Source organism: Falco punctatus (genome assembly GCF_963210335.1).
Source record: "Falco punctatus genome assembly, chromosome: 3".
Classification (NCBI taxonomy): Eukaryota; Metazoa; Chordata; class Aves; order Falconiformes; family Falconidae; genus Falco; species Falco punctatus.
In genome coordinates, this window is record NC_137582.1 from 104,585,189 (window position 1) to 104,611,229 (window position 26,041).

The following is a 26,041-nucleotide window of genomic DNA, read 5'->3' on the forward strand; positions in this document are numbered from 1 at the left end:
CTGTACCACAATCTAAGCCAGTGATGGAGCCATTCAAAGAGCCACGCAGAAAAATCCTTCCAGCACAACATGATGCTGTACCCTTGATGGGGGCAGAGAGCTCGGCTCCAGCACAGATCCATTCAGGGGCTAAAAATAGACACCTCCCCCTCCCTCCCCAGTGTGTCACTTGAGATCCGAGTGTGATGGGTTCAGAGAGGGCAGGCCCATATATAGAAGCTGGTGGGGAAGATGTGAGGGTGCCAGCCAATGTGTTTCTGTCCCACAGCCTCTGGGGTCTCTGAGACCACACCTGATGCCCACTGCTCTGTTCTGCCCTCTGCCTGGGGTTATTCTATGGGATGACCAGCAGGGAAGGGGCCCAGGCCCCAGAGCTCCAGCCTTTAGCACAAGGCGCAGCATGACATCTGGATGGCTTTTTACAACATACCCACCTCTTTGCCTCAGCCTGCAGGTTACCCATTTCTAAAGTGACAGAAACATGCCTTGGGGTGTCATTTGTCTATGTACTCATAGGGCACTTATTGCCAACCCACCGCAGATTCACATCAAAGGACCACAGCCAGCATCACGGTCTTATGACAAGCCTTGCGTGGTGCGTGGCAGCCATCCCATGCACCCCAGGAGCATCTGGTGCAGGTGGCAGAGGGAGCCATGGCTTGGAGACTCAGGGTGAGCCTGGCATGAGGGAGTTACAGGGAAGCAACTGGCTGAGGGTTGCCTGGCAGGTCAGCAACCATGGCCAGAAATAGCCCTCAGCTCCTGCAAGTGCTGGAGCCTGCCTCCTACTGCATGCCCTCCCTGTCCCAGGGTTCAGAAATAGATGCCCTGAAGTAGCTGCCTGCAGCACTGTGCCTGTGAGTGCAAGCCCAAGCCCAGCCCCAGGCCCTGCTGCCCCCAGAGGGGACAGCACTGCCCCCAGACTCCGGCCACCCCTTCTGTCTCTGGGCTGCCGTAGACCCAAACTGCAGATGGCCACTTGTGTAGATGCTGGGGGAGCCCAGCAGGACCCAGGTGCCCTGCGTCCACCTCGAGGGTGCCAGCAGAGCTGGGGTGCTGGCCATGCCACATGGCATGCTCCAAGGGGCTGGGGAACAGCACCCAGCTCCTGTCCCACAGGCTGGAGGGCAGCAGTGCCTCTTGCCCTGCCCTGCCAGCGCCTGCCATCCTGCAGGAATGAAGGTCCCCGGCGTGGCTGCCTTCCCGCACGGCACTGCCAAGGAGTGAGCCAGAAGCTCGTAGCCCACCAACAGCTGGAGCTGAAGTGTGCTGCCCCACGCCACCGGGTAAATATTGACCAGGACACGCTTCCTTTCTCCGTGCTCCGGGCTGACGCACACAGGGAGCTTGTCAAGCCAAGAAAATATGGAAGGAAAGAGGTCTGCTGCCTTCCCATCCTATCTCATTTCTGATCTGGCTACACCCTTCTCCCTCTCCCTCCTCACACGCGCTTGCAGACGCAGAAGGGAAACCAACTGACTTCCTTTTCTTGGCTGCAGTCGACTTCCTTCCCTTTGAGTCCGGCAGCCGGGGTTAGTCAGAGAAACCTTTAAACTCTGCCTTGCGAACCACAGCAGAGAACATAAAAGAGACAGAGGCAGCGAGATGGAACTGGAAGCAAGCAGAGAGCTGGCAGCCCGCATTATCAATGTCGCATTTAAAGCCAGTGCTGGAGCAGCCACACACCAAACCCAACAGGAACTATACACACCCCACCACATGTTCCACCCTGACCTCAGAGACACAAACAAGTCTCGGCGCAGGAGACATCCAAGTATTTATTTAGCTGTCCAGGGTAAAGCCCACACACCATCCTTGGGGAAATTATGCATCTGCTAGCACTTCCCTGCCTTCCTCTGGGAGGACCATATAAGCACAGCGTGGACTCCAAGGGCAAGGCATGCTGCCCCAAGCCATGCAGGCTGCAGAAGGGACATTATGCTGTCTGTGAAGGACATCCAGCAGTTGCAGCCCAAACAGACCGTCTCTGATTACCTTCTGGCACCTGGTGCGTGACCCTGTGCCTCTCTGGGATACCTGGCTCCAGCCCTCCAGAGCTCTCTCCAGAGGAACTGGTGCCAGATGCTGGGATGCTGCAGGGCTGCTCCAGCACCTCCAGACCAACGTGACCGGTGGATGTGACCAGCTCAGCTACAGACAGGCGGGCACAGGCCTCTCCACCACCTCCCAGCACCTCCAGTATTGACACTTTGCTATTAAGGACATTATATAAATAACTAATGTCAACGTGTAATTAGAGAAGGGCCTGAAATAAAGCAGGAGATGAGGCCCTTCTCTGCCTGATGACATAGGACACAGCGTGGGAGAAAGAGCCAGAATCAAGGGCATGGAAAAGGGAGTGGGGCAAGAAAACCAAGAGTGCCGCAGAGGGGCATTTACATGGGCATAAAGACCCCTTCTGTGGCTTCAGGCTTGACATTTGTTACTCTCGGTGTAAAGGGACCACAACAGACCGGCAGAGGGGAGGGGAGCTATCAGACCTATATAGAATAATACTCTAAGATAAGCAATTTCCTATGCAGGAAACTCCGTACGGGAGAATTCTACCTTCACAGAGCTTTTAAAATCAGCACTAAAACAACATGAGTATGGGGGGTTTTGGCTGAATTCACTGCTGAGACAATGCAGACAGTGCAGAGAAATGTGGGTCTGATTACAAACACATCCACCCTGCCCTGATATAGACTTGTCACATGCTGCCTGTTAGGGGAGGAAGAGAGTGATGAGATTGCAGGAAAAGCAATGGAAAAAAAAAAAAAACCCTAGCCATAATGTGAAGAGAAATACGTCTGCAGCTTCAGGAGCAAGACGTCATTGGCCCTTGCTGCTTCCCACTGCCTGGGACAGACAGCTCTATTTGCAGCCACTTTCTCATGCTTTCTTCCGCTTTGGCTTGATCATCATCCTTCAGCCTCGGTCACTGATACAGCGTGGCCTTGTCTGCCTATCTCTGGCTGATCCCTGGACTCTGGTCTTCCGCTCTCAAGGCACTAGCCTTTCCATCTTACGATCTCCTCCGATTTGATTCATTTTCCCCCCTTCCATAAATTCCTGCAAGGTACAAACTGTCATGTGGATAGCTCAGCTCTTCATGTCCAAGAGCTGCTTGGGTACAGCTTTGACCTTGCACTGCTAACAGCCATGAGACCTCCCTTGTGACAGGGAGAGAGGAAACAGGGAATTTAGATCTGCCCCAAAGAAAGTCTAGAATTTAACAGTTACTCTATGCTGAGGAAGGGGTTAAGTCTACATTGAAACTCAAAGTGCAACCGAGCTGTAACCACCAGTCTGGTTTTGCTGGTTTGGGGGCAGGTGAGTGGCTAGGAATTATCACCCCCAAACCATAAGAGGTCTGCATTGTTATTGTCTAAACCCTTTAACTGTTTTGGTTTGGTGTTTTGGGTTTTTTTTTTTTGCCTGAAACTCAGTCCCCAGGCTCTCTAAAAATTCAGGCCCATGCCTCCCGCGCAGCCAGCAGCGGGCTCACTCAAAGGTCAGCCTGAGCTGACTTGAAACTCAGCCCGCATTTGCCTGAAACTCTGCCAAGCTCTTCCAAAAGGCTTGTATCCTGGCCTGAGTTTCGGGTTGCTAATCCAAGTCTCACTGGGTTTCAGGTTTCCGTGCAAGCTTTGGCTTTGCTCTACACAAGAATAGCCGCAGGCCACATCTATTCTGCTGGCTGGACCTTTCCTGCCAGGGCAGGGATGGCAGCAGGCAGCCACCTCAGTGCCAAGAGCAGGCAGGGCAAGCAGGGCACACAGCTGCCTCAGAGGCGCAGGACACAGGCTCCATGTCCATAACCCTGGGCTCACCGTCCCTTGGGGACAGGTTCTGCAACTCTCCAGCTTTGCCCCTCTCGGGGTGCTGCCAAGGGGCTGCGGGCACCATCCTGCCCCGGAGCACTGCACGGCAGAGGACGCAGCGGCACAAGCTATGGCCCTCGGAGCCCCAGGAGCAGTTGCTATAGCTGTCAGAGGACAGGCAAGACCTAAACTGCCATGAAGCTTAGCAGTGCAGTTACCCCGGTGGATTGTTTTAATCCTAAATCCAGCACAGTAATACCAGACCAGTGCACGGTCTGTTGTGGCTGTAAGTGTTTCTGGCTTGGGACCAGCAGCCGTAAGGGCAGGTGACCACTGTCATGTCACAGCTGCCTCACTTTTCATGTTGCTCACCAATGTGAGACAAACGAAGCATGCCAAGCTCTCTCTCTGCAAGTCATACCCGGACAGATAGAGCTATTCTATGTTTTTTACAAGGCCTGAAAAGAGGCTGCTGGGCTGAAGCTCCAGCTCATAGGAATCAGTTTCACAACTGAATGCAACCGCATCAGTATTTTACCTGTGGAACTAATTTTTCCTGCCATTTCCACTAGATGTCACTTATAGCCAGAAAGTTAGCAGTTTCCCCAGATTTTTAACCTCCTCCTGATGTGCAGAATTATGTCAATCCTAAAAAGGGGTCTTAGATGTCCAGGAATTAGGGCTGTAATGGTATTAGAGCAGTCAGGACTGCAGGCTGTAAGAGAGGGGTGTAGGGGAAGCAAACATCTCCTGAGCCTCCCATCCAGCTGGTGTGGTGCCTCTAGGAGAAAGGAAAAAGCTATGTTTCGTAAGGCTGGAAGAGCAGAGTCTTTGCTAACACTGACTTGAGCATGTTGGGAGTCTCTACAGCAAGCCTGTTGCGCTTTGCACTGTAATGGTAGACGTTCAGTGATCCACGCAGGTAGGTCACAGCTGTCACGTGTGGGTGTCCAAATCTCTGAGCCAGCAGGCAGCTCTATCTCTGCGGTCACCAACCCATCCTGAGTGCTTTGGGGTAAGGGCTGTTCTGCCTTCGCACATCATTTCACACATGAGGTACTTGGCCCGGAGCGGGGGCACAGTAATGCTGCTGCAATGCAAGGCAGCAATACCAGCAGTCTCCTGACCCTGGGGTCACAGCATGGACCGGCGCCAGGGTCACTTCAACCCTCTGGACAGCAACAAAACCACCAGCGGCATCTCCATCCTAGTGCCCAAGCAGCTGCCTCCCTCACCCCACAGCGCTGGAACTGCTTCCGAGTGCTGGCCCAGACCTTTCCTTCAGGGCTTTTCTTCATATGCAAAGCAGAGGGGTGCAGGCAGCCCAGAGCATTGCTGAGCCACCCCTTACACCCCCCTCCACCCCACAGCAGGACCTGCGTGCCCTCCCCATAGCCCTTTGCAGTCCCGTCCCCCACCCCCCGGCAGGCTGAGCCGGGGGGAGCTCCTCTCCCAGCCTTCCCGGGAGGCTGCCAGGGGCTCAAGGGCAGGAGCAAAGGCTCCTCTGTGTGTGCTCCCCCCACTGCTCCCACTGCCCCTACCCCAGCACGCTCCACCGCTGCTTCCTCTGCTGCTGGGGAGGTAGCACTGAAAGGGTGAGAGCTGCCCGAGCTCGACATGGGAGCAAGTGCGACTGCACCTCTCACTTCTGGGATCAGGCTTTCTGCAGGATGGGTGCCACTGTATCAGCTACTTCCAGCTTGCCACTAAGGGTTTAACCAGCTATTTTACCAGTGCTTAGCAAAAAAGTGGGGTTTTGGGCAATCCCAGATGGAGATGAGCTGGGGCTCAGACCCATGTGGTAAAGGTATAAAGGAAAACTCACAGGAGTGTGAGCTGGTGTCTTGGGCCACCTCTTTGCGGTTTTTATCCTGCACCCAACATTGCGATGTGAGGGAGAGAGGCTGCTTTGGGCTGGAGCGGCGTTGGGGAAGGCAGTGCTGGCCAGCATGCTGACCCTGGCCCTTGGGAGCAAGAGCAAGCTCTGGGATAAGACATGGAAAGAGAGAAGGACCTGAGGCTTTCTCACAGAGTGTCAACTTGGCGAAGCTGTTCCCTCCCCATTCTGGCTGTGGGCCTGGAAAGGGCAACGGTAGCTGGACCTGCAGCCACAGCTCCATTTTTCTGTCCAAGTTTCTGATTAATTATGTTTTGGGTTGAAAGGGCCTCCCACCCCAGCCCCAAATGCAAGCTGTTCCACATCTGCAGGACTCTGTCAGTCTTCAAGGTCCCGAGTTCTTCACCCCGCTGCTGCCCACCCCCTTCCAAACAGATCCTATTCCCAGCTGAACAGGGCATCGCGGTTGTGTTATTCTAACTCCCAGCGTATCGGCCACTCCACTGATCTCAGCCCACCCACTGTCAGCAGCTTCAAAGAGCAAAGGAGAGGTCAGGTTGCAAGCACAACAGACACCAGTAGCTCCTTGCACTCGGCTGCTCTGCTCACCCTCCCTCCCCAGGGCGCAAGAGTCCAGGAGCAAAGGCTCCCACTCCAGGGGAGGCTGCCTTGTGCAGCACTCCAGTCTGGCTTGAATTAAATCAGCCTTGGAGAACTGATGACATTAACCCTCTGAAGGCCGAGGCTGTAAGATGGGAATCCCAAAGCGCTCGTTTGTTATGGAGAGCTGCGCTCCCCTCTGCCCGTGGAAAGAGCTTTTGAAGCACCCAGGGACGTGCCAGCACTGCTTGCTGCAGCAAGGGAGAGTGATATTCGTGCCAGCTGTTGAGGAGCAAGCTGTGCCAACGAGCAGCACTGCAGAGCATTGCACTGTGCAGACTGATCCCCAAAGCCTGACAAGTCCAAATGCCACTGTCAAAAAAGCTAAAGCTCTCTGCAAGTTGACGGCTCCCAAGGACCTGACTACATCATTCACCTGCTTTTGAAATACGCTGCCTTCGGTCACCTGTGAATTAAAAGCCCTGATCCTCTGAATAGGTCTTCCCAGGGAGTTAATTTGTTTCCACATTTTGAATACAAAAGCCCACACAGAGAATCACGGCCAGGAGAATAACAGCCAGTGGTCCCTATCTCCTCACATTGATGACTGTTACAGAGGTTTCTGAGACAAAATTAGGATTAGAGCTGGGCCAGGACCACAACAATTCCTGATTATCCATTTGAGTGCCTAAGGCAGTGTGTGAGCTTGCAGGCCTCCCAGCAGCCAGGGTAGAGCAGCAAGTGTAAACCCCGAGTCTGGACAAAGGAAGGAGCCTGATTTACATCCCAGTAACACCTAGAGCTCCTGCCTGCCTGCCAGGGGGTGGGGGTTCTGCTGAGGGAGCCCAGTACGAGGGAGAAAAACTGCGTGGGCATGGAGAGAACAGTCAAACGTGAGGTGATGGGAGACACAGAAGCACAGGGCTGGGACACGATGTTCCAGCGATCACTGGTGTCCCAGTTTTGATGGCAAAATCAGAAAACAGAGCCTGGTTGGCTCCAGGGACCTGTACGCTGCTCTTGTCCACTAGACTGGGATGGCTCAACTGGCCTTCACAAGTCCTGATCTTAGATGTGGGATATCTTTGTAGTCCTACGGTCAGGGAACAGAAACATCTGGACGTGATTCCTCTGCCCTCTCTGCAAAGCCTAAACAGTGTTAAGGGACAGAGAGTTATTTGGAACCATCTAACTGTGCTGTGCACACGCAAGCAAGCGTATCCAAGCCCAGCACCATCTTACGGAGATGACAGGTTTTTCTGTGGCTCTCACCTCCACTTGATCCCTGCTTATGACTATTCAAACACAAGTCAGGTCAATGCCGGCCACTCAACATGTTGTTACTCCCCTTCACTGGGTCTGGGAGCTCCCTGCCACACCTGCAGCTTGAGCTGGATGATCATGCTGCCTTCATGAAGGCAGAGCAGCTCCCTTACAGCAGGCTTCTCCGCCTTTGCTCCTGCACCCATCTCCAGCTGCACAACCCCATGTTCAGAGCTCTGTGTTTTCCAGCACAAAGACCACTGCCTGGAGCGCACACATGCTGTACACAGTTGGATGGCCGTGGATCAATCTGCCTCCAAGCAGAACCAAACCAACCCACCTACCTCTATCAGGCTATTGTATTGTCTTTTGAGGAAATTTTATTGTTCCAGTCTTTGAAATAATGTTTCAGCAAAACCTTTCCACAGCAGCCATTTCTTCACACCTTCCTGTCTTCCCCACATCACATCTGGGAATCCTGTTTTAAGTGCACATTTTTTCCTTCCCTTCTTACTGAAAGTAAGATATTTCCTCTCCCTATTCCTCGTTGAGTGTAGTGGGTGTGCAGCTTGCATTTGTATTTGCATACCACTTATTTGGGTTCTGGCTAGGGACTGAGTGTTTCTGAGCTATTGAGTTCCTTTGCACGCTGCAAAAATTCTTGTGGTTCTTTGAAAAGAACTTAAGGTAGCAAATCCTGGCCTAGCATGATAAGGAAAATTGTATTTTTTAGCTCCAGTCAGGCTTTTTACTGGCAAGGGCACAGAGAAGGCAGTTCTAGGACCCATGCACTGGAAAGTAGATGGAAGGTCTGGGGTTTATTTTAGGTCACCCCAACCGTTTTGCATAACCTTGCTTGGGGGTCACGCTCTCCACTTGGGTTTCAGTGCCCTGGATGTCAAAGAGGGATACAATAGCTCCTTTGCCTGTTCCGCACATCAGCACTGGGACCCTTTCCCCTTCTGCACTGTGCCAAGGACGACAAAATGCCACTCTGCACCGGAGCCTGCAGACACTGCTGTAGTAACAGCACTAATAATACTGACAGCCCAGATGCACAGCACTACTGGAAATCTCTGTGCTACCTGGGGCTGCCAATGACTAATCTCTGGTCATTGATTTAGCAGCTGAGACCAAGCTGAAGAGACAATAACAACTGCAAAGATAGGAGCAGGCACCAGAATTACGGCTGGAGTGAGATGAAAGGCTTGGGAAGAGCATGGTCTAGCCCTTCTCTCTTGCAGCAGTACGCAGGGCTTTGATAGCCAAGATGATCACAGAAATACGACATTTCTACCTTGCACCTACCCCATCCGAAGCTAGTCCTGCCCACAGCCATCACCATTACCCAACCCAAAAGCAGCACCCCACACTGCCTGCAGCTCCATGGCCTCCAGAAACCTCGAGCTTCCTCCAGGCTCTTTCCCCAGAGACCAGCAGAGCTGCCCTTCCTCCTTCCATTGCAAGTGAGGGCACCGGTCACTGTTGGTGCCACACAGCCCTGGCTCCCCCGTGGGCACACCAGGCCAAGGGTAACCGCCAGGCCGGCAGCCTGGCCAAGCTAATCAGCTCTGCGTGGGGCAGCCGGAGGTAATTGCCCAGGCTGGGGAAAACAGAGGCTGAAACAAGTCAGGCAGCAGCTGACTGTTTGTGCACCTTTTTATTTCTCCCCTGGGGGATAGAGGCTTAGAAAATCCCGGCATGGGACCAGAGCTCCCCTGTTCTGGCATCTTAACAAGAAGCAGCTGCTTGAGGCAGAGTGAGGAATCGCACAAGGCAAAGACCCCATTGCATTAATTAAAGGTCACAGGGCCATTCCAGAGGCTTCCCAATTACCTCTGGAAGAGTGTCGCTAATGTGAGATAATGATGTCATACAGCTACTAATGAGGCAGGTTATCCAAACCCCAGGCCCCCCATGGCCCCCTCCCCAAGAGGATGCACTATCGCCAGCAGATGAGCCAGAGGGAAAATGGCCACTTTTCCCCTTCTCGCTCCCCTCCACCACCTCCTCGCCGCCGCGCCTCACGCGGCCTAGCCAGATAATGGAGCCGGGGGAGGCAGGAGGGGAGGCCAAAGCTCCCTTTGAGGTTTTTGTGCTGAGGAGCGTCTCATCAAGGCCCCTTCTCCCCTTGCACAGTGAATCGCTCCTCAGAAGCGATGTCAACAGGATATTGTTTGGCACTGACCCCGCTCCCTTATTGCTCAGGCCAAAGCCAGTCCCATTAGTGCTCCTAATTGAACGTAATTTGGTGCTGAAAATCTGCCTGCTGGTGTGGAGGGCTCCAGCCCCTCGACTCCCTGTGCCCCCAAGCAGGGCGATCTCCAGCAAGCAGGGCAGATCGGCCCTGACGGGGAACAAGGGCCACCAGCCCGCCGCTTGTGTGGCTCCACTCAGCACTGGCTAGCCAGCACCAGCTCCTTGGTGCCAGGAGGCAAAGCCCCCCTGGGGCAGGGGATGCGCCAACCCATCGGGGTGGGATGGCCCCCTCTGGAGAGCAGCCATGTCCTCCCTTCCCCTCATCCCCAAGCTCCAGGGTCCTGCACTCCCGAGAGCTGCTAGGGCTGGTAAAACTGACTAAAGCAACCGCACAGGGGTCTTGGGTCAATATTGGCTTTGGGGACAGACGGGAAAAAAAAATGTTGAAATGTTCAATTCTATCCGCCCTCAGCTGTGCTGCTTGTCTCTGCCCTCAATGCCGGGGCAGCCCAGGAGGGTAAACACCTCTTTGTCTTATGGCTCAGGCACCAGGCGGAAGGTAAAGAGACAAAACACCATAACAGAGATTAAGCCCACAAATGGAGAAAAGCCACAGGGCCCCATGGTGTTTGAATGGGAAGAGGAAAGGGGACAGAGAGCAGAAGCACCCCGAATAAAACAAACAGCGTGTGCATCTGGAGTTGAGAGGGTTGTCCATCCCAAGCTTCAAAACTGATGGAGAAGGGGGACAGCTCAAGAGGGGCCGCAAGCCCCTGAGCTTTCTGCCCTGATTCTCCTGCGGCCCCCGAGGGCAGTGGGAGGCAGCACCCTGCAGCCTCTGCCCCTCCGGGTTCAGCCTCGCTCCTAGCCAGGAGGCACATGGCGGAGAGCAGCCCAGCAGCCCGCAAGGCTCACGCCAGCACTCGCAGCAGCTTCGTGGTCCCGCTTGCCAGCATGGGAACCCACGCCCGCCCCCAGGCCCTGCAGCGGGGTGCAGGCGTGTGCCTAGGTGAAGGGGTGCTGGCCTTGCAGCTGCGTGGATTAAGCCTTGTGGGCCAGGATGTTTCTGAACCAAAGGGGAGACCTTCCTCACCATCCCTGACCCGGCAGGAATGAATGACAGAGGCTCCTTCTCTATGCAGGCGACGTTCATGGTGAGAACATCAAACCTCCGCACTACAGACGAACCGATCTGGCTACACAGGAGGGAATCATGGATGAGAAGCTGCACCGTTGCATGAAAGCCACAGCCTCGGCCTCAGCTGCAGAAGGCGGTGGCATCCACACCGTAGAGGAGTACCGACCCAGCCCCCGAGGGTATTCTCCAGGGTTCTGCCAAGCAGGCAAGTTTCCTGATGACCAGGCTTCTGCAAAATTGATGCTTATGAGGAATCATGCTTGAGACAGAGAGAGCGCAATTCAGCACTCGCCTGGTTGCTCCCCCTTGAACACAAATGGATCCAGCACTGAATTTACCATGCAGCTCTTGGGAGGTGATTAGAGGTTATCAGCAGCTTCTCCTTGGCCTCCCCCTGTGGTTTCCTGCTGTTTGCTCAGGTAGTTTCTGCAGCAGCACTGACTTTTTCCCTGTATGAGGCACTGTCCCAAGCCTCCTCTTTCCTGAGATCCTGCCTTTTGCCTTTCCAGATAATCTGTCTTTCAGCGCAAAGTACTTTTTTCCAACTGACTCAACAGTAGGAAAGCACAGAAGGTAGCACAAAAGAATGGGGGCTAGCAAATAAGAAGGGCCCGCCGTTGCTTTCGCTATAAGCCTGAATGACCTGCAAAGCTGCTGGAAACTGCTGGAAGGGGCAGAACAGGAGAGAGAAAGGCAGGAGAAGCGATTCCTGCTATCCTTGTGGCTAGGGAGATGGGAAGTCCCTACCACCTCAGCGTGGCTTTACCCAAGAGCTTGGCAAAGCCCTCACAGACCCACATCAAGAAACTGCTTCTGCTAATGGGGGGGTTTGCCTGTGGATAAATTGTAGCGACACCCATCTCCGGGTGTGCTGCTAAGCTGTCTCCTGTCCCTAGCTCAAACCGAATCCTCACCCATGAACACAAACATAAAATAAGCAAAGTCTTTTGGAGCAAGAGCTGCCAGCTGCAATTTATCAGGCAATGGGAACAGACAGCACATGACTGGAAGCGAGAGAGCGTTTGCAGGGGGAGGCAGAGGTGGAAGGAGCAGGAATCTCTGAGTTCTCCCAGGAAGACAGAGCTGAGAAGTGCTGGGGTTATTAATTATCTGCAGCTTTCATCCCTCCCACATTCTGCAAGGAAAAAAAAGTTGTCAGGGCGAAATGAAAATGGGCGGGAGAGAGAAAAAAGATGAAAAGACTGAAACAGAAAGAGGAGGAGACGAGGGTATGCTGGAACCAAGCTTTGCTAGAGAGAGGGTGCCAGGACCAGGAGAACATAGCGTTTACTGATAAGGAGCTTTCTTGCCCATAGGGATCCTATTAATTTCCTCACCATGCTGCAGCGGCCAAGGGGTGGGGTATTTTCTGTTTGCCAGTATGATTACATCTGCTCTAGGAATTCTGCTCCCATGGCTCCCCCAGACTGGGTGGGATTTTTCCGTACACTTATGGATGAGGCTAAATCAACAAAATTTTCAAGTGTAGCCCTAACCTGCAGTAAAGGAAGAGACTGGGAAGGGCTGAAGCACTAAACCCTGACCTTTCCTAATCCACAGGCAATAACTCCAGGCGAGAAGTATGCTGCAGGCAATGTCAGACTTTTCTCTCCCTATGGGAAACATTTTTAACCTTCATAGCAGACAGGCTTTCCTGTCAACTTGTAGGCAGAAGCTGTGGGTCAGGGAGTTACTGCGGAGCTGTGAAGCTGTCAGCTGCCCTGTGAGCGATGGGTTGCTCACAGGACAATTCCAGCAGTGTCTGGTGGGAAGGCCACAGGACTGGGACCATCAGTGAAGCTGTGATGTGCTGCTGCCTCTCAGGAGACCTTATTCAAAACACAGCACCTCCCTTTGCTTACTTCTTCATTTCTAAATGAAAATAATGAGGCTGAGACCTTGGAGATGTTACTATAAAAAACAATCACTGTGCAGCAGCTGAAGTCATTACAGCAGACTGGGAAGGTGCTCTTCATCCCAACCAAAATATGGATGTTCCAAGCAAATCCCTTTAATCACCTGTCAGCATCAGGACCCTTACTAGTGAGCCAAAGCCCCATTTTTGGTTGAAGCTTTCTGGTCACCGGTGCCCCTCCTGAGCCATAATGCAAATGGAGGCTGTCACCAAGTGCCAGTTTTATGCAAAAACCCCTGTTGCAGCACACAAAATATCTCCCACCAAAAAAACCCAAAATAGCTGCCAATATGAGTAACACCTGCATGCAAATCCATTCTCAGCCCTCCTCCCTCCTAGTACAATGCCATCGTGGGGTAGCCACTGGCCCATGGTAGAGGCAGAAGCAGAGTTTTCTACCGTCCGTTAGGAATACTGCTGTCCAGATGCAGACGTTGACCTGTCTGCATTGGCACATTCTCTTGCAGCAGGGAAGGGGTGCAGAGAAGTTCACATTATAAACAAGAGGCAGATGGAATGATCTGATAGTGTCCTAGGGCTCACTCTAGCAGGACACATGCAGCTCCCGCCTCTGTGCTGCCTAATGACAGAATCAAAGGCCTTCTCCCAGCTGGGAGCATGGATGCAGGATTCCCACTGGACACACTGCAAGTTACAATCCATGCCCCCAGATACTTAAAAAGGTAGGAAGACATTTGGTGACAGATAAGCAGATGTGCCTTGCTCATGGGGCTCCAGGACACAGTAAAACCTAACCTGGTTTTAGCCGTACCCTGAGAGTGCCACACTATAATTGGCACTGCTGCTCTTTACGTGCAGCTCCAGCTCCACCTGGGCAGACGAAGATGGAGAAAGAAGGTGACTCACATAAGGCCTGGACCAGATCTGCACTGATAGAATTGCTTCCTTGATGCCAGTTTCTGCAGACAAGGACCTGGCCTTCAGCTTTTAAAACTGACTGGCTCCTTTGTCCTACTATCTGCCTTGAAGCCTGCCTATAAATCTGGGGAAGGCTTGTTTTCCTTTGGAACCTGCAACTGACTTCTCTTTAAGCAGAAAATAAACACTGAGTCTGTCACCTCTGAGTTATGGGGGTTTAGAGGCTGCAAGTGTGAAAAAGTTAATTGGCTAACACTCCAGTTAATCACCCTGAGCCTGCAGTGGCAAACTGCTTTGGTTCACTTGCAGGGCTCAGTATGCCACAGAGCACCACTGCGAGCTGTGCCAGGGCCACCCCCCGAGTGGCGAGGGGTGGCCTGCGTTAGACCCATCACCAACACCGTGTCAAGGGCGCAGTGCTGGCTGCGGCATGGCTGCCAAGGGGTGCCACTGAAGGATGCTAACCTGGGCCTGCCTCTGCTCACAGTGGCCCGCCGGACTGTGCAACCGTCCAGATTTTGCCACCCATTGCAGTTCTCAGCCCCAGCCACAGGTGCTTGGAGGCTTTTGTGCTCATGTGGATTTGCACGGATGGGGGTGTGGCAGGGAGAAAAAGCACTGGTGGCTGGCTCTCAGCTCCCCCAGATATTAGCAAAGCCATCAGTGAGCGCTGCCTGCCAGGGACCCTGGGGGCTAGCACGGTGCGGGCTGTCAGTGATGTATGGAGCACAGGTAGTTCCCATCCATAAAGTAAAAAGCAAGCACTTGATGGCAGCAAGTTGCCCCAGGTGGATTCCCTCTTCTCAAGCAACATTTTTCACGTGGCCCCTGCGTGCCCTCCTTGCACGCAGGGCTCTGGAGACAGGCACAGCAGTGCTTTGGCCTGATTTCATAAGGAGATTTTTGCCGTGCAGCATCTCGGCAGGGAGAGCCGGGGTTGGGGGTGGCGCTGGTGGTTGTTTCTGGTTCTGGTTCGTGTTAAGTGAAGGGCTAATGGGATCCATGTGACTCGGCTATTTCTCTGGAGGAAGAGTGCCTTTGCCGATAGGAGCACAGCTGTCAGGGAGCCTGCCTGCAGTTTGTAACTCCCGGGGAGGCCGCGGTGCGAGTGCCAGACACGCAGCGCCAGCAGTAATGCCTCCGGAGTCAGGCAGCTCATTAACGTCCCTCCGTGTGGCTTCTCCAGAGAAGGTGCGTCACCAGAAGCTGTCGTGTTCTCTGCTTGCCCTGGGTGGGATTAGCAGCTCCCCGAAGAGCTGCTGCGGTTCAGAGCCAGGAACGCATCCTTCTTTTGAAGCTCCCCTGTGCAGTCTGCCTGTGCACACGCACGCATGTGCACACGTGAGGAGGAGAGAGCACACATTGCAGCTTTCCTAATCATGGAGGCTGGCAGCACGGATGGGGAGCCAGGGGAGGAGGGTGCCTGGAGGAGGGCAGGCAGGACTTGCTGCTGCCAGGCTCCAGAAAGAGAGCGTCTGCCTTTTAATCATGTCGACAAAGCGCCTTTGTGCGATGCTGTGTAAAGCCAGGCGCTGCCCTGGGCAGCTCAAGGCTGCAGGAAAGTGGGGGCAGACCTTCCACTGGCTTCAGGAGCTTCAGCAGGAAGATTTTCAGCAGAGACATTTACCTGAGCCGGTGTGGGCACAGCACAGCTCAACGCCAGCAGCTACACTGTCTACAGCCTCTCTCCATGCAGCACTGAGATCCTTTGCTCTCCTGAGAAAGACAGCCAAGTCCTGGAGCAGGAGATGAGCTGCTCTCGCAGACGGAGCCAGTCAGCCTCTGCCTCTTGCAGAGAAGGAAGGCAGTCTGATTCAGCCTTCCTCAGTGACTCCCGCTGCTACCAAGGCTGGACCTTGCTTCTGGATAGAGTCAGTCAGACACTCTTCTCTTAAGATCTGGCCACTTCACCACTGGCACTTATAATTTCAGCTTCAGTTTCACTGGACCTTTGGTCCTCAGTGCTGAAATGAGGATAAATATTCATTTTGTTGCCCAATTTGTCTGACTGGATGGCAAAGGCTTGCCCCTGTAGCTGTGCTTGGGCAGCATCTGGCAGAGCAGGGATTTTATCCATCAGTGCCAAGAGGATATGTCAGCAATACCCCAGCAGCAGTGGCAGTGGGGAAGCTGGAGGGAAGAGATATTTATTTCTAGAACTGGTATGGTGACAGCTCCTTAGCGCTGGGGAGTTGCCTTCTAACCCCACTACCTAGGCCTGTGTTGGTCTACACATGGTCCATAGGGTTTCACCAGATAGCCTGCAAAATGCTTAAAAAAGCATTCCCAGACTCCACACTCGCACGCATCCTACCGCAGTTAGCAGCACCACGAGAGAGCCTGCCAGCTGGTGTGACTGAGAACTGGACCTCAGTCCTGTCAGTTCCCAGTAAAAATGCTGGCTGTTACAGTAGCAAAATGCCAGTTCTGTGGAACCCTGACGTCCCGCCTCCCTAAATGCTAAGCACCTATTCTTCTTTTCATCACACAAGTGCCAAGCAGGAGCAAGTCAGCCACGGTCCATGGGCACTGTCAGAAGCAACAGAACTTTGCAAGCAAATTTGCATCAGTTCATCCAGAAGGACGATGGCAAACCGGCTTACTGCCAATGTGCGTTTGCATATATACCCCCTCTCACGCTGGTTTAGCTGTATCTGCTCCACACTCCCCGGATGGAATAGTGAAGTCGTTTTTTGTACCTGATGCAAGGCACCATGCAGATAGGCTCATCTCAGTCCAGCCCTATGTGGTTCCTGCTCAGCGGCAGCCTGGTTAGTGTGGCTGTAAGAGCACTCCCAGTCTTTCGCACTGGTTTAGCTAAGCCCACGCTACATTGGTTTCCCTCTGAGCAGCTTTGCATGGAAGCTGAGCACTAATGCCTGGGGCCTCCCCCATCAATAACTGCAAAGCAACGAGGGGGAGACAAGAAAATGTGTGGGACAGAGCATCTTTCCCACCAAGCTGCAAACTTCTCTTGACAAAGCAATGGCATTAGAAAGCATTGTTCTGCTTCCTCCCCCCCTCCCTGTCTGGCACTCCTTCCCAGGCAGCCCAGCACTGCTTAGTTACTTGTGAATGTTTAACCCCCTCTCAGGCCGAGTGTGAAACACTAATTGCTGTTGACATTTGCTAAGCTGGGCTATTTAGCTCCCCCCACCCCCCCAACACACGCAAGTTGGTTGCTGAAAACTGCCCTGGAAGTGGCAATACTGAGTGCAAAGTCTGACCCTGCCCTCACCCACTCACATCTCTTGGGCAGAAGGACCTGGTCTCCCCTGCCCCTCTCCAGAGCATGTGGCAGATTTAGCTGGGCTTTTTCTCACCTACACACCTAGGCTGAGCTTTCCATGGCGCTCACTGCCGAGTCCCTCGGGCAGAGATACCAGTATCACTAGGGGCTGGCTGCTGCGCCTGGAGCTGCGTGAAAGGCTGGCACATCCTTTGGCCTTCCAGAACCTGGTGTTTGGCCTGTGGATGTGCCCACACTTCTCCTTGGCTCCTATTCAGTGTATATCACAACTTTCTGACACATGCAGAACCTCTGCTTGTGCTTCCCTGATATGGACCACACCTTAGGTTGGACATGACGAGACGCAGCTTTTCCCCTGTCCTGCATATGCTCAGGCACAATGTTCTGCTTTGGATATGAGAGAGTTTTCGAACATCCCCATCCAGCTTGCTCCCACAGGGCTCCCTGTGTCTGGGGTCTGCATGCACAGCTCAGCCCTGATTTGGACTGTTTCTCCTACAGCCAGAAATATCAGCTGGGGATGAGACATCCTGACAGAAGGAACAGTGGTGACAGAGTGGATGGGAGCACACTGCAGTAGGACTGGGATGCAATGGGCTGATGCCGGGGGGAAGGAAAGGCACAGCTGAGGCAAAGGGGCAGAAGAGTTAAGCCCCCTCTCAAAGCATCAAGTGTGGAAGGAGCTAACCCCATCGCTTCACAGTCCTGTGCTCAATCCATGAACAAAAAGTCTTTCAGAGCCCTTTAAAGAGGAGCCAAGGGCAGCAGTTGGTGTCTGGAGGCAACACCCACAGCATGAGGGTGGCCAGGCTGCTGCTTGGGCTGGACTCATTGTCTCCTTCAGAGACATTGTCCCCCACTAATGGAGAAGCTGGTCCCAGGAGGGGAGATCAGTCCTCTGGAGCCGGCCCCGAGGGATGTGCTGCACTGGGAAGGGTCTATTTCCCAGGCACACATCTGCATGACTGGCAGTCCTGTCGGACACAGGAGATGCACGGGAAGCTGTGCAGCAGGGCTCCAGTCCAGCTCTCTGGAGGCCAGCCCAGGGCAAGGAGCTGGAAGTGGGAAAGGCAGCGGGGCCGGGGGAGCAGTGTGCCCTCAGGGACCAGCAGCACTGCCCAGGTCCATCCTGCCTGAAATGTGGCGTGAGGGCTCTGCCCTGTCCCTGAGCTGCTGCCCTCCCTCCTGTCACCGAAACAGTTAAGTGCTTGCAGATGAAAGGCATCCTGGGGATAGGCGAAGTGTTATAAACAAATAAATAAAATCTCTGTGTGAGAGAGAGAGAAAGAGAAAGGGGAGGGGAAGGGGGCTCCCGGGGAACGATGCAGCCTCATAAAATGATGACGCATGCACCGAGCGCGGTGGGAAGGATGCCAGGGGATCTGGAAAACAGGTTCTCCGGAAATACACCCTCTTGCCGATTCCTTCTGACATAGGCAGGAGCAGGAGGTGGAGGGGCCCTGGCTGGTGGGGTCCCCCCCTGCCCCTTCCGCTGCTGTGTCTGTGGTGGGGGGCCTCCCTAGCAAGCCTCAGCCTTTCTTTGCTGCCCCAAGCCTGAAGCCGCCAGTATGCCTCCCACCGCAGGACCCAACGAGCCTGGTTGCAGGAGAGTGCAAAACACTTCAAACAGCCGCTCCACTGCAGTGCACAAAGCCAAGCCCTTTCCCACCCAGCTGTGCCCTCCGTGCTGAGGTGCTAATCCCTGAGTGCCTGATTAAACCTTGAAACAATGACGATAATGACTCCAACTTCCTTCCCACCATTGTCTCCCTGCCCAGGGATGGGGAAATCGTCACTGCAATGCCTCTATAGGAGGTTTTTCTTTATGAGGCTGCTGCTTTGTTTTTCAGGAGTATCTCCCAGCCCATTGAACATCCCCAAGTCTGGAAGGATGTCAGGCCATGGGCCCAGCATCGCTGATCCCGGCTGGGATGCAGCTGCCTATCTCATCTCAGCAATGTAAAGCTGATCTGGATGCAGCGTGCATGTGCAGAACTCCGTGTATAGACAAGGCTGGTGTGTCCATCTTCTACTCCAAAATTAACAGAGGAAATGCCTAGTAGCTAGAAATTGCTCCTGTTGGCTGAGGGGGAAGAAGAGAGGTTAGGGAATTGTCATGGCATGTTCCAAACTTTGTCTCGTCAGGTTTGGTGTGGCTGTATTTTAATTCGGTGGATCAGACCTGTGGTTCAGCTGGAGCAGCAGCCAGCGACCAAGAATTGGCAGGATCAGGCTGCAAAAAAAGCACATGTAAACTGCTGCCAGCAGTTACCTGGGAGGAGAGGTTTCTTCCTGAGCCTTGTGAATCACCTCTTGTCTATTCGTCTATTAAGGCCAGATACAGGGAATCTGTCTGAAGGTCTGAAAAACGGGAGCAAGTCCTGAAGCTTTCTGTGTTACCATGCACCAGCTGAGCCTTGGCAACTGTCTGCCCATCAGCTCTGCCCCTGCGGCAAGCACTGTGTAACACAACCCAGCTTAGGCTGCTAGTGCTGCCAGCTAAGCTAAACTGAATTAACCTGTATTTGCTGCTGAATAAGAGCATGCAGACGTCAGTTACCTCAGCTCAGCCGAGCAGGGGATTTATCTTGTGGCAATTTGAGCACGGATCCGAGCCCTCTCCTGCCTGTGAGACATTAAGCAGCAGAAAAGCAGAATTAAGAGGCTGACAGCATGTGCATGGCTTTCCTCTTCCAGGATCCCAAAGTGCCCAGAGAACTGCTGTATACACAGGGTAAGCGCATAGGCACTGTGCCAGCCCCTGCAGAAATGCAGGCAGCTCGGGCTCAAATGCACCAGTTCCATCTCTCTGGAAACAGAGGGGGAACTAGCTAGCCAGAGACAGAGTTGCTGCAAGTCTGGCAAGTGCCTGTGGTAGCCTCACTGGTGAGAATTCCATGGGAAGGCCTGCAGAGCTGGGATTTACATCCTGGGGGGAGAACTGGTTTTGCAGTTTAGTCCCTGGAGATCTGGGTTTAATCCCCAGCTCTGATGCTGACTCACTGCATGCCCTTGGGCACGTCCCTAAGCACCTCACATGTCAGTAAAATGAGAAAAGTAATCATTTATATGTCTGCATTGTCCAAGCTTTTTGGGCCAGGGACTTTTCCTTGTTCTGTTGTGTGCTATGCCAGGCACAACGGGGGCCTGGTTTTGGATGGATGCCTGTAATCCAAATAAATGCTGGAAAGAATTCCCAATGCTCTTCCCATGTGGCCCTGAGATTCTGAGCCCAAGAGGCTCTCTGAAACCAGAATGACATTGATGGGGGGTGGGGTGGTTATTCATCGTTATTTAATGAGGACATTAAACTGTAGTGTTCAGCCGTGGCCTGTGCATTCGATGAGTCTTTGGGGAGTAATTGTGCTGAGAAATGTTTGCTCCTAGGGACAGACATTTGATATATTAACTTTGGCAATACTTGCAAACCGTGTCATGCCAATAAGGCTACTGAGATTGAAAAAGAGCTGAACTGGAAAGGTGGGTGAGAGCAGAAAGTCCTGGAGACGATTGACAGAGACAGGGCAGGGGGAAGGTACTGGTGATTCCTCAGTCCATCCAGATGACACCACTTTAGGACTTAAGGAAAAGTGACAGCCAAAAAAAATTATGCTTTCCCTGTCTTCCAGCACCAATGCCCTGAGAAGTCCTCAGCAGAACCACAAATGAGCTGTAAAAAGCCTTTGTGTTAGAAGGGGTGGGATCAACATCTCTGAGCTCTGCCTCACTGCTCCACGCTACAGTGCAAAGCCAAGCAGCTCAAGAGCTGGGACCCACCTGCCTGTTAGCAGCCGATGCAGGCTATGGGGAGCGCCCCACATCACTGCTGCCTGAGGCCAGGGGTCTGGGGCAGGACTGAAGGATGGCTGCCAGCCCTCATGGGAATGCTCTGTCTTCCAAAGGCTTTCATCTGCTCACACATGAGGAACAGAAACCAGTTACTGTTCATCCCCTTCAGAAGCACCGCCAATGTTTCCCAAGTAGTCTGGTTCACTGCAAGGAACCGAGCTGCTCTCGTTACCCTTCCTTCGCCCAGCACCCGAGTGAGTCGTCCTGATGGGCATGCACCGATCTGCTGTCCTTCTGTGATTATTTTCGTCACAAATTAGAAGTGGGTTAGCAAAACCCATCTGTATCCCCCTTGGAGAGTAGTAGCCTGTCCTTGCTGTTGATCTTGGCTGCCACAGGAGCTTGCAGTATTTTTTCAGCTGCAGGGTTTGGGGTTTGCTCTTTCTATCTTTCTTCCCTTTTTTTTTTTTTTTTTCAAGCCAGATTCATATCAAGTTGTGTTATTCTGTATGCAAAGTGTAAACATCATCCCGGGTTCCAAAGGCAACACCACACACACACACACACAAGGAAATAAGGCAGAGCAGCATGTGGCAGGGCAGGCAGCATGAGCCAAACGCTGGAATGTGCAGGCACCCTGGCTTCCCTCGTCTCTAGATGTGAACTCTCCGACACGGAAACTGCTGCCACTGTGCAAGGACATAGCCACAGAGGTTGTCTCCTGTGTCTTCTTCCCCTGCCCACTTCCCCATCCCCTGCAGTTCACCGCAGGGGAGTGAGGAGAGGATCTGGTCCCAGCTCAGAGGAGTTCACCAGGGTTGTTGGCTCTGAAGCATAAGGAGGCACAATGCAGGGCACTTGCGATTAACCATTGCATTCCTGGATGTTTTTTCAGACATCAGCCTGTGCGGTCACAGTGGCAATCTGGGCTTCAGCAAGAAACAGTCCGAGGGCCTGACTCCATCCCAACCCCTACACAATTGCTCCATGCTTATGCTTCCTTCTATGAAAAATTGCAGAAAATACCATGATACCTTGCCTTTCCTCTCCTACCTGGCCTGGCTGAGTCCTCCACGCTTGTGAGCAGGAGCTCTGACAGAGCCCTGGCCCATAGCTTGCCACCATAGAAGCATAGCGAAGTGGATCTCTACGCCCACTGAGAACAGGCTCCGTGCAGAACAGGCTCTCAGCATGGTTGCAGTTGCCCGGCCCAAACCACCCCTGTGACTACCCAGGGAGCTGCCAGGCTGGGTGGAGGTCGGCTGGGAGAAATCACACCCGGACCCCCGAGGTGGCGAGTGGCTGTGTCCTGGGGGCTGCGGGGAGCATGGGGCAGCCCGGGCAGGCTGCGGCAGCCGGCAGCGCCTGGCAGGCTGCCCCGTGGCTGCAGACAGGGCTCTGGACCCTACGTCTCTGCTTGCTTTCCTCCAAGGAACCCTTTGAGGACCTGTCTCCTGGCACGGCACGCCGATTACAATAAATTAGCAATGCGCAGTGCTGTGCTCAGGGTGGAGCGCCCAGCCCTTGGGTGGATGTCTTAGAGACAAGCTCACCTCTATTACTCCATCCTTCTATTTTTGCCTTGGGACTCGGGGGCAGGCCCTGATGAGCCACGCACATTTTCAAGCCATCTCCTTGCTCAGCTGGAGATGTCCAGTGCCTGAACTTCACCCAGAGTCTGCTGGGGTCTCGCCACTGGCACCAGCAGCCCTTGGATTTGGCCCACGGGGCACAAGGCAGAAATCTCAGGCTGTCTTCCAGGCTGCTGCTGGCTCACACTTCAGCAGAGGGTGCAGGTCTGCAGGCAGGGTGATCCTGTCCTTTTCTGGCTGACTTTGGATTAGGGCCACAAATGATACTGAGTGGAAAAGCTGCAGCTTAACAATGCAAAGTGCAAGGAAAATTCAGAGATTCTTGTTGCACAGCTTGGATGTCTCTGCAGCTTAGATGCTCCTCACTTTGGTTTGCAAGGACTTCCAAGGAGGAGCAGGAGGGGAAAGGGAAGGTGAAGGGAGAAGTGTGGCTGCAGGATGCTCCTGGCTCTTGGCTCCCCATCGGCCATTTATGGCTTCGGGTAGAACTGTGTGTGTTCTATGGCATTTTGAAGGCTGAACCTTGGAGAAATCAGAGGTCTCAGCTAAGTCTGTTTCAAGTACATTTACATGGTGGTCAGAAGGTTTTAAATCCCTGTGGTTGCAACCAAAACGCTCCTGTTGATACTCATAGCTCTCATTACAATTTCTCTGTTGCCCTTGGGGATCGCAGCGCCCTTGGCCTGGGACAGACAGCTCCCATTAACATCTTCTTCTCTGGCTTGGGCAGCACAAGAGCATCTTTGTCATGAGAAAAATACACCGCCACCCGCCTGCCTCTCATCAGCTGTGACAGTCTTCCTCTCCTGCTGCCACTGCCCCTTCTCCCAGCCTGCCTGTGAGTCTGCCTGCGTGCCCCTGCCCTGCTCTGGGCTGACAGTGGCCAAAACCGCACTGGAGCAGAGGGGTTTCTCTCCCAGTTCACCGGGTTAGGCAGCTTCTGCTGGGGGATGGGGCTGCTGATAAGAGACAGGGCATAAAACTGTATTTAAGAGTCTCACATACTCAACTCCCCGGAGCAGTCCTTGTCTTCCCCCCACCCTCGCTGGTGGGTGCAATTCATTAACCTGGGCATGTGGGCCCAGCCCCAGCACCGATGGATGGTCTGGCAGCGAGCGAGCTGAGGGGTGGAGAGTTCCCACGGTGCAGCCCCACACTGGCCAGCAGGTGAGAGCCAGGGTGGCCGATGGCACGGGCATCTTCATCGGCGTGGCGAGCCCTCGGACCCAGGTGCAGCCCAGCGAGGAACCCGGCCATTTCCTCCCACTGCTGCCGCCCCCACCCTTTGTGCCGGGGAGGACAATTCCCCTTGTGTTAGGTCAGCCAGTCTGCCGGGAAGAAAGGCGCTTTGTTCAACAGATACTGGCAAAAAAAAAAACCACCAACACCAAACAAGAAAGCCCAGCACCGCATTTCCTCTCTGAAGCAGCATGACCAGGGTGCTCTGTGAGCCGCTTAAAGCAGATTAGCCCTGGTGCCAGACCCCTGGTCGGCGGCCCGGGTGCAGAGGAAGGCTTGCCTTGAAGAGTAGGACCCACGGCAGCAGTCTCAGCTCTTCGTGGTGGTTAAGGAGCGGATGCAACGCAGCAGCTGAGGTGCTTCTCCTTCTGGCGTCGCCGCTCGGCATAGTTGTGCTGCTTGCAGCAGCCTGGCTGGTTGGGCTGGGAGAGCGAGCCTGGCTCTCGGATTGTAACCCCATGGGCTGGGGGACCCACAGATCCAGTCACAGAGTGGGGACTGACAGCAGCTCCTAGCCTAGGGCCACACTTCCACTGGGACTGGACGTCACCAGCTGCTTCAGGTTTCCTACCCATTAGTAATATTGCTAATTACTCAGTGACCCGCTCCCGAGAGCTGTAGGCTGCTGCAGCAGCCAGTATGCTGATACCTGGAGCATCAACAGCCTTTGCGGTTTTGGCAGCTAGGTAGACTTTGAGGAGATAGCAGCAGGTGGGCAACTGGGCCCTGTCACCTAATATCAAACAAGCAGGGCCTTGAAGCACCTGGGATGTTTACAGTAATTATCAGCTTTATTCAGAAAGAGTGCACTTACAGCTAGATGCCTTTTATTTGCTGCAATAGCCAGATAAGCATCTCCATACGAATGCATGCAAACAGGCAGGCAGATATATGCACGCACACAATATACACAGATTTCGTATGCTGTCTTGGTGGAACACACTCAGTTGATGTCCACACATGCAGACACATTGCATGTTACACAAATTCTTATCAGAGAGGCAGGAATGTAAGAAAGCCCCGGCTGGAGAAAGCACTTAAACAGGATCTTTGCTTTGTTGAATCTAAAAGCACTTAAGAAAATACTTAAATACAATCTTAAAGAAGGCTGCTTTCCAGAATTGCAAACAAGTGGCAGAGCTGGTAGTGAGGAAACTGTTGTGTTAACGTAGAAACTGAATTATTTATTTTGTCTGACTTCAAATGCTTTCCTCTCCTCTAACATCTGAGATACTAAGAGCAAAGATACTCCGACTTCCTGAGGATGCCAAACCCTTTACTATTTCCATCTGAAAAATCTAAGCTCCCATCCTCACCCCAGTGAGGGTGCCTCTCACTGTAAAGAGCATTTACAGAAAGATTCATTGTTTTGGTGCTGAACCTGAGTAACGGGGGGAAATGAAGACTTCAGCAGTTTCTGGTCATTGCAGAGCTCACTCTGCAAGGTCCCGGCTCCGGGAAGGAGGGGTCTTGCACAGCTGGTTGTTTCCCAGGTGCTACAAAGGTTTGCCCAGTCATTTTGCTGCCTTGGCTTATATTGTCCCTAATTTGGGACAGGCTGGTTTGGCTTGATTTTTTTTTGTCCAGCCCTCAACAAACCAATACCCATTTTTTTCCATCTGTAAAATAAAGCCAATGTTCAAAGAGCTACAGTGAGAAGGGATAGAGAAAGACTGAAAGTAATTACAAAGATTGCCAGAAAGGTCACGCAAAAGTGACAGAATGTAGAACGCTTATTACTTGAAAATCTGAAGCAGCACAGTAGTCTTCCTTTGCCGGATGCTCTGTGGCAAGGAGTGTTTTGCAGGGAGAGAGCTCTAAAACATGGTGGGCAGTTCTTCAAGGGGTATAAACTCAAATGCTGTGGCATCGGTTCCTACCAACAACATTTAGTCCTCAAAAGTACCCTTGCACCACGCTGGTGGAAATGCTGCCTGGAGCTGCATATGGAGGCAGCCAACTGAGGGGGTGAGAGCCCAGAGAAGTGCCCTGTCAGCTGATGCAAAGGGCTATTCTGCCTTTCTAGTTTCAGGTCTGTAGGCGGCATCGATGCTTGTTTACACCATACCAGACCCTGGTGCTGACTAGGTTTTGGTCTACTTCTAAAATTCTTTAGCAAGAGATGTTCTACCACTTCCTCAAAAGAAAGTTGCTCAGAGACAAGGAGATCTTGGTGACAGGAGGTTTTTCTGCCCTTCTGTAGAGATGTTTCCATTCTTAATTTGAAATTCTCAGGAAAAATGTAAGCGTGAGAAATTTGACAAGGACTTTCCACACCTCAAGCCAGCAGCCTGCAGAGAGGTGATGGAAAGCACACTGCGCACTGGGGGAGCCTGGGGTGCTTTGCAAGGAGTTAAATTGCACAGAAATAATCAGCAAACAAGTGGATAATGCTGGGTTTGGTTGGTGTGTCTGCCCTCCTTCCTCTCCACTGCAAAGTATTCCACCTGCTAGCTCTAGCCATAAAGTCATTCCTGGGGCCACAAGGAGCACTTGTAAAATCAACAGGGCTTATC

At 53.1% G+C, this 26,041-nt stretch overlaps 1 protein-coding gene across 1 annotated transcript in view; it reads right to left on the reverse strand.

Moving 5' to 3' along the window:
- PERM1 (PPARGC1 and ESRR induced regulator, muscle 1) overlaps nucleotides 1-26,041 on the reverse strand; it is a 41,703-nt gene that overhangs the window by 8,456 nt on the left and 7,206 nt on the right. The window contains exon 1 of the mRNA XM_080380051.1: nucleotides 1-26,041. This exon is cut by the window's right edge and continues 7,206 nt beyond it. The gene's annotated coding sequence lies outside the window, so the exon portion shown is untranslated.